A 9158-nucleotide genomic window follows, 5' to 3' on the forward strand; every position below is an offset into this window, starting at 1 on the left:
TGACAGCTCCAGGTGTCTTGGTTAGTGCTGCATTCGGAGTAGCAGGAGAAGCAGCACATCTGAAAATGGCTCAAATCAACTCTTTGCATAGCCAAGACAGGACATCAGAGATATCTGCACAGATTAGTCTGACTATGCCCCCTTGCAAAGGGTCAAATCTCCCCTTTCTCACCAGGGACAGAGCTCCAGTTTCTGCCTTAGCAGGCACTCAACTGTAATTTTACATATTCACGATTTTACATATTCACTATTAATGCTCTCTTGTTCAGGTTGCAAGTAGGAAACCCTTTAAGGGGAAAAGAAGATTATTTGGTCTATTGATGAACTGGGGCTTCTTGCAGGGCTCAGGGGAGTGGGTTGGTGCCGTCAGGAGCCACCAGCCATAGGAAGGAAAAGGACAGATGAACCCAGGAGATATTTCGAGGCTCTGGTAATTTTACATTAATCTGATCCTGCAAACCCTTGTCCCTTCAAATCAGCCACAAGCCTTTCCATTACGAGCAGCTCTTCTCTTCCCTCCCCTGGAAACACCATCCTATGTTTGATGTGCTGTTTCCATAACAACTTTTAATTAATGTAAGCCCCCTGCCCCTGCCCAGTGCAGGTAGTATTTGCTGCTAGCATTTAACACAAAATAAAAGCAAAGAGATCAGGCAGCAAAAGGCCTTGCTCCGATCTCAAGTGTGTTTACAACAGCAGCACAGTGCCTCTGCACCGAGGATGGGAAGAGATGCTAAGAGATGCTCTGGCTTTTAATTACACGAGATGTACATAGTGAGTAATTAATACGGAGCAGAGTCCAGAGAAGCCCGAGCTTCCAGCCCTCTGATCATCAGCTCAGCGCTGGCTCCTGGGATCACGCGTGTGGGATGCAGCAGCCCCGTGCGCACTGCAGCATCCTCTGAATGCACAGCTGTCCAGGGACAAGGATATGGGCTTGCTATCTGCCTTCCTTCACACCTGGGGGATGAGGCCCCACATATTTCTGATTAACACCCCACACGCCCACGCAAGCCCCTCTCTCCCCTCCCTGCCTGGCTGCGCTCCCCTTTGGGAGCCATTTGAGGATGCACACAGGCTGCAATTACAGCGAGGCATTAGAAACAAACAGTTCTTATCATTTATATGAATTGCAGATGGGTGGAAACTTTTCCGCTGATAATTCCGAGCTGCAAATGGATCAGGTGTCTGATGCTGTGGTTTCTAAAGATAACATAGCCTCTATATTTCTGCTTTTTGTGGCAGAGCACTTCCCCTGCTCAGTGCTTCCATGGCATTAGGAACAGGTGAGAAGATTTGCTGGCAAAGACGAGAAGGTACGGTGCTCCCTCTGAGCTCCCAGACCTCTCTTCTGATGTCTTTGGTTTGTCTAATTTACTATGAAAGCATCTAAGAAGCCAGCTACAATAAGGGCCCCTTGTCAGTATATAACATCCCACATAGCCCCAGGCATCACACAGAGTTTGGGGGTAAACCACTCTGATCATAGGATACCATCCACGTAGACTAAACTCCACAAGGTCTCCTCTTCTCCTCTATTTTAATAATCTAGCCTTTCACTTTTTTTTTTTTTTTTTTTTTTGTTCAATGAAAACTTCTGCAGGTGGCACCATGACTGCTTGAGCTTGCATCCTTGGATCTGGTCCTTAATTTGGTGGCCCAGGCAAGGCAGATGCTGTCAAAATTAAACAGGAGGCAAGGACTGGTGCTGGCAATGGCTCGCAAGCCAAGTGGAAAGCTGTATGACTTTCAGGTGTCCCTTCTCTCCTAGGGGACCCTCCTCTGGGCATTTCAGGGATGAATGACTTCTTTCATGGAGGTGGAGATGAGAGACCCTCGCCACGATAACTATGGCTTTCCCAGGGACTGGAGTACCTGGGGAGAGGGAGAAGGAACAGTTCTACCACGTTTCTTATCCTCTTTAATTTTCCCTTGGAAAAACAGAGTATGGAGAAAGTAGGAGAGAGACAGCAAAACCCAAAATGAAGTGATAAACTCTGGAAATCCATGCCTAGAAGGAAGGAGGAACAGGCAGCTACCCTACCTGATACTGCTGAAAGAAGGTGATGCTCAGACCCTGCTCTAAAAGCTGCCTCAGCTGGTGCCTCTGAAAACCCAGTAAAATACAGAGAACAGGCATCTCCCCTATGAACATGGTTTTCATTCGCATCCTACAGGTTTTCTTGTCTCTTTTGGAAAGATGATGAGCTGGAGGCTGCAGGAAATATCCATTACAATTCACCTCAAATCTTGGAGAACCAGGTTTCCATCTCCTTCTCCCAGGGTTGTGAAATGGATGCGCTCTGGGGTGTCAGTGGCTGCATTTCATCCTGTTCTTAAAAATTAACTTCTTTATCTGAAAAAAAAATGTTATCCCAGAGGTTCTCGTTTAATCTACTTGTTCTGGCATGTCAGTTACCTGGTATCTGAGCAGTTTCCTTTCCTGAAACTTAATCCTTGTATCAGTAAAAAGGAAGCAATTCATCTAGTGAGAATTTTACAGTGAACTTTTTTTAATATTTTTTTTTTTTGATAGAAAATGGGTGTGCAGTGAAAATTTTAAAATAAAATTCATATAACAGTTTTTGTTAGAAAGCTTCTATTTAGAATAAATAATAAAAAAAAAATTAAGCTACAGAAAAATTTAAATAATGGAATTTAGAGTCAGTAGCTGAAAACAGAATTTCTGGTTGTCACTTAAATTCAGCATAAAGCAGAAGGAAGATGTGAATACTGTACTTCATTTTCTTCACGATTCTAAAAAAAAAAAAGGGAACTTTCCCACTCAAACGCAACAATATCAGCTCTCCCAGGGCCCTGGCAATGGTCTGTTTGCTAATCCCCTTGTGAAAAGCTACTTTGAAAGCACTTTGAAATCCTCCTACGGGACACAGCAAAAATAACAGAGACCCCAGGGGCTCATTTCTTTAGCTGAAACAACACTCTCAATCTCTTTTACTTCAGCTTTATGAAACCATTATTATTTACTCGTACATATCATTATTGATTTGGACATGAGCAGATATCTAAATTAATGCAGGCAGGCAGGACTGATATGTGGCTGGCAGCTCACGTTAAGTTTACAGTAAGCACTCCCCAAATCAGTCTAATTAACAGTGACACCAGCGAGCACCTGGACCCTGCGGAGGGTTTGGCAGAGATAAGCTGAAAGCTTTACTCCTCAGCAGAAATATTCAAGGATGTGTCTGTGCTGACGGGTGGGACACCAGGCCTGGAGGAAAATAATTAAAGGAAATCAGTGGGAACAGCCCTGTACATTCAAATACCTACCAAACATTGTAGCTTTCAGCTAGAAGAGCTTAAGAACCAGAGAGCAGTCTGACTACGTAAAAAGATGAAATATCATATGAATTATTTGAATATATAATAGTGTACTGCATAGGAAGGTGGAGGAATTTCCACCTTGGGGTTATTCAGAGCTTCAGACAAGTCCCCAGCTGAGCACCCAGGTCCAGCTGGGGCTGTGCTGAGCAAGGTGCTGGACCCAATGACCACCTCTGGTCTGCTCCAGCCCAAATTGTTATGTGACTCTACAAATGTGTGTTATTTTTATGTTCTGGTTCAGGCACAGGACAAATATTACACAGGATAAATAAGGATAAATAAAATTTTTAAAAGTATTTAAAGCTTCTCTCCTTCTGGATTGCTTGTTAACACGAGCAGCATTTTAAGTGGGAACAGCCACAAGGCTGCTAAGAATTTTATGATCCTTTTATTTTTTTTCCTTCATTTTTGGTGCTTTTTTACACTGCCTTGCAGTGACTAGCAGGTTGACTTCAGCAGGTGCTAATACAGCTATTCCAATGCAGAAGCTGAAATTCAAAGGGCGCTATTCGTGGCTGATTACTCAGAGGGGAGGAGTAAAAAGCCTCTTATGAAAGAAACAGAGCTCAATTATTTGGTTGCAGCATCTGAGAGCATATTTTGTAATGAGGCCTTAAACCTTTGCAAGATTTGTTCCTCGGTTCTGAAGCAGAAATGGAACCACAGCTGAGAAGACCGAGGCCTGAAGGGAGGGAGTGGGGCAGGGACACGATTGTCTCATTAGGAAGGGGAACATCCTGTCAAGAGCACTGCTTTTCTCTTTAGCACAGGGAACTCACAGCAGGCAATAAATAATTTTTCCTCTGTCACATACTCAAATCGCTTCAAACACCATTTTGGTCAGAGCTGGGTATGGATTTTGCATGAGGCACTGAGAGGCTTTGCAAGAGACTCAGCTGGCCTAAGCAGGTCTGCCTGCGTGTGTCAAAAGAGCAAATGTATGGCACAGGTGTGGCGACGTCTCACTTCTGAGGGCTATTTCTCTTCAGTCCTTTCTCTGAGCAGCAGCAACAAAAGAAACTGAGTGGGCAACACCCTGAGTTTCCCAATGCATGCTTGGTTTCAGCCCACACATCTGGAAAAAAAAAAAATGTCATCTAGCCTTGGATGGGAAATGCTACCGGGAAGGGAGTAACTGGGGGACAGTGGGAGGATGGTTGGTTTGATTTTGGTTCGTTGCCTTTGACACCGCTCACAAGTGGTTGAAACAGTTTAATTGAGTTTGGATGTTGTTGTTATTTTTTAAAATATGCATTTTAATGCAAATATATTTTTACTGTGGTTTTATTTCGCAAAAATAGAAATGGAGTTCACCTGGGAGCACGCTTGGGTGGTTTGTAAAATGTTCACCACTAGAGGACTCTACAGCAAAAGTGAATTGTCTCATTCCCCCGAACCCCACTTTTTAATTTTTTTTTTTTTTTTTTTTTAATGTGTCCTGTCTTAATTCTTCCTCAAGAGAAAGCAAGCCAGCTCCAGAAGCCCCAGGTGCTGAGCCTTGGCCAGCTTTTGTACCAAGTTCCCAGCCAAGGCCAGATGGCAGTCATTGTGCTTGCCCTGCTCAACCTGGGGAAGAAATGACCCCACTTCCAAGGCAACAACTCACACAAGGGGAAGGAGGATGCTGAGGAACTCCGGGGATCACCTCTACATTTCCTGCACTTGCCCCTGCACAGGAGAGAGGGTTGGGGCTGACGGAGAAGGACAGAGCAAGGACAAGGCCTTCAAATCCTAGGACGTAATAGGAGCAGTGGAGCAGCTCTGGGGTGATTCACAGCCAGGCAGCTTGTCCTGCCTCTCCTGCTAGCACGATGCTGTCGGGACGCCTGCCCAGCCAGAGCCGCTCGCTGCTTCTGCTGGGGTCCCCCGGCTGCCTTTGGTTCCCTCCAGCCAAAGAGGGCAGCCAAGGAGGCCCACTGTGCTCCCCCCTTCACACTTCTCTGACGCTCTCACACTGAAGAGAAGGCAGAAAACCGGCCATCGATGAAGAAATGAGGTTCTTGGGAATGCTTTTTGATTTTTTTTCCCCCTCTGGAACCACTCAGAAAGAAGTCTGGGTCTAAAGGCAGACGCTAAATCTGCAGGCTGTCAGCCAAAGCCTGTGTCTGCTCTCAGGCTGTGAGTGCTGGAAAGCTTCACACTGGGTCAGCAGCAGCCCTGCTCCGAGCCCCATGTGCTGATACATGGGGATGAGCTGGGACCAGCTCTCCAGCTGTCCTTGGAAAGCTGAGACCTCATGGTCTTTGCCATTTGCCATGCCCTTGAGCTTCAATGCTCACGAGCGAGCTAAGTCCAAGGCTTCCACTGGCAGGCTGTCCTCAGTTGGCACAACCTCATAGCATGAGGACATCTCTCCTTCAAACAGGTCTTCCAGTCCTACCAGTGCAAGGGCAATGAACGTGTTGCCTCAGTGCCAAGAAAACTCTTTGCTTTCTGCAGCCCTAAGCCACTTGTTCCAAAAATGCCTTTGATCTCCAGTGATTTTCTGGCAACGTCTGGAAAGTATTGTTTGAAATCAGCAACGATCGCTGTTTCTAACATCTTTTTGGTGTAAGAGGCCTGGGTGTTGATTTATCCAAGCGGCCGTGCTTGGGCATATGTCCAGTGCTATTGGAAGTAGGGCGTGCAGTCAGCAAAGGGGGGTCCCTATGTGGAGTGGAGCAGTGCCCAGAGGTGCACAGAGCCCTAAGGTGCAGGGACAACGCTGACATATGCTGCCAACACTGGCAGCAGGGACCCCAGCTAGGAGAGCAAGAGGCTGTTAAAACAAGAGGGGGCTGAACGCAAAGCCTCAGCACAATGGGGATCCCTGCAGTGCAGGCCAATTTGGCAGCTGGGGCTCTTGGTTAAAAGCTCCGTGGCCTTGTTTTGCAAACAGCTCTGTCGGCTCCACATAAAGGTGGCAGTTTGGTGCCTCAACCAGCAGCAGGGAGCGGGAGAGAGCCCAAGAAGCCAAACGCTCTTTACCCCCTGTATGCCCGAGCATTGATCTGGGGATGCATTAATTTGAGGGACCTGACCTGGCACCTGGTGACTGCCAGCAGCAGACACTGAAATAAGGAGACACGGAGCCTTCCTGCATCCCTGGGGTAAGCCTGCAGGCCTGGGGGCAGAGAGGAACAGATTCTGTGCTCTGCTTTAAACTACCCTCATGCACTCCACACCACGGGACACGCTTTGTGGTTGAACAGCTAATTGGGATGAAGCAGGGAACAATTTCCACCTTCCTCTTCTTGTCTTCCTTTGTGTGACTACAGAGGGATCAGTTATTCTAGGCAAGGCACGTATTATCGATCTTTCTAACTCTATTATCCCCACTTGCGGTACTCGCTGTAAAGATTTCGGCTACCCTTTAATCTTGCCACACCTCAGAGAGTCAGCGAGCACTTAGGGTAGGATCTGATTCCAATGTAATGCTAGAATTGTTTGCTTTGAAACCCAAAACTAAATCACTGACCACTTGCAAATGAAATGAAATAAGTCTTTGCCAGTTACGTTTTTATTTTGAGTGGTTTGGATAGATTTCAGCACAAGGAAATTCTCTGGGCTACCCTATCACATTATGCACTTCATTTGGGCTTGGTCCAGGGAGGATTTTTGATGACTTTGTATCTACTTCCTTGTGTTTTGCAGGATCATGTACACATGGCCGTTGTCCTGGGGATGGTGAACAGTTCCTTCTGAATGCCTAATTAAGCTCCGATTAGCATTTCTTCTAGGAGCAGATGCAGCTTTTCGAGCCCAGCAAACAATGCCATCTGTTGTTCCCTTGCTGTAATTTCCATCTGAAAGTCTGCTCTGCTTCTATATTTAATTGTGAAGTTTCCTGCTGCCAAAAAAGTAAGGTTGTTTAAATTTGGCATTGGGAGGAAAAGGCCGAGAGGGAGGAAGATTGGATTTTTATTGTTAGTGCAGGGAAAGCTAAGCTGGTTCAGTCTGACTGGCAGCTCTGCAGCCTGCTCTCCCGTGCAGGACCAGCCAAAGTTTGAAAGCCTTGATCAAGACTCCCATTGCCACCTTGCCTCATCTCCTTGACCTCAAAGCTGCCTCTCCTGGGTCTCTTCAGTGGTATTTTCCTACCTTTAATACCACCACCTCCCTGGATAGCTGCATTAGAGGTGATACCACGTCCCCAGGCACTGGCAGTTGTAGCATTGTGCCGTGACCTTCTCTGAAGATTTTTGGTGTTCCTAACAGGGTATTCACAAGCAATCTTGTCTGTCCTCAGCCTTGGGCAACTGCTGAATTTGCACAGCCTCTTCAGTCCTTGGCCAACCTGCTGTGCTTGCCAACAAGTAAACCAACTGGAGAAGTGATTTTGGGGCATCCATCAACTAGTGTCTGGCTTGAAACCCACTAACCTAATTTCACACAGACCGCTGAGCAGCCATTAGCTGGCTGTGGCATGGCCTGTGGTGGACTGCAACCAATGACCTAGGTATACATTTTATTATTTAACCTCTTGAACAGTTGGATATTGTAGGATAGAAATGTTTGGTGAAAAACAGCAAACGGTCTAAAGAACTTAACATGGTTTGCGGGCCAGATTTTATCCTTCCTCCTTCTTCAAAAGGCATCACCTACTTAGTCAGCTCCCTCAGGAACTTGATCAATGATATAAATGGATAGAAGCAGCTAGTGAATGCAGAGTAGAGTAAACATTTGGACTGTCTACCTTCAGGAAAGTGAGAATTTAATGGGAACCAGGAAATTAGGGCTGTTTTCTATAACAAGTCAGATTAAACGTTTAACTTTGCAAATGTTTAAATGTTCCATCCCTAATTAATGTTCTGCTAAACAAATGCAGCCACAGGGTAAACACAACTTATTTAAAGTTCAGATTCTTTTTTTTTTTCCAAATTTTAAAATATTTAACCCCTATTCCCTTTGACAGGATATGACAAGGGAGGGAATCTCAGTCAACAGTTTTCCAATTTATTTTCAAAATGCCAACAAGCTGTAGAACCCTGTCCCCTAGCTGGCTAACACTGCCTACGCATTATGTACATCAAACCAAAGGCCAATGTAGGGCATGATTTGTTTAATAGTGCAAGAGAATTCCCCCAATACGCTGAAATCGTAACCACAGCACTAGTCCCTTAAATAACCTCAGGGATGCTTGAGGCCAGTATCGTATGTAAGAAGCTGGTATTAACAGTCATTCTAAATTAAGCTTCTTTTCCCTACACACGCTTAGCTCTTAAATTCTCTTTAACAAGAGGTTTAAAAACATTTTAAAATATCTGCCAAGGCTTCTTTCTTCACTACTAAGCACTGCCATTATGTTCCCCCTTCCTTCTCAGATGGCTGGCTCAACTTTTTCTTCTCAGACTTGCCAGGCCTTGGGTCTGGTGTGCCCATCACTGCGGTATCTGCCAGTCACCTTTCTGATCACCCGTCAGACACATGACTTGCCCGTGATGTGTAAGTGAGTAGAATTTAGTCACGCTGCTGTATTTGGAATTACAGCGGCCTGAGTCAGGAGCAGTTGCACTGAGACCGAGGTTGTTGCACAGCCAGAAAGCTGGTGGGTGGGAGATCGGTGTTAGCCATTATATCTGGAGATCAGTGTTAGCATTATACCTTAGCAGCATCTTTTCACACACAGCTTTGCAGAGAGCTTTGCAGGTCCCTGTGACTGTCAGTTTAGAAGGCAGGCTGGGTTCACCCACACAGCTTGCTGGGACAAGATTTTGCTTTTGTAGGAGCACCCTGAAAGTCTGTCAGAATTAAGAAACATGACCTCACGTTGCTCCACAGCTCTTTCATACTCATGGAGCAGCTGGGTGGAACTCAGCAGCAAAGAGGAAAAT

This window comes from Anas platyrhynchos, chromosome 11, assembly GCF_047663525.1.
Source record: "Anas platyrhynchos isolate ZD024472 breed Pekin duck chromosome 11, IASCAAS_PekinDuck_T2T, whole genome shotgun sequence".
NCBI classification, from domain to species: domain Eukaryota; kingdom Metazoa; phylum Chordata; class Aves; order Anseriformes; family Anatidae; genus Anas; species Anas platyrhynchos.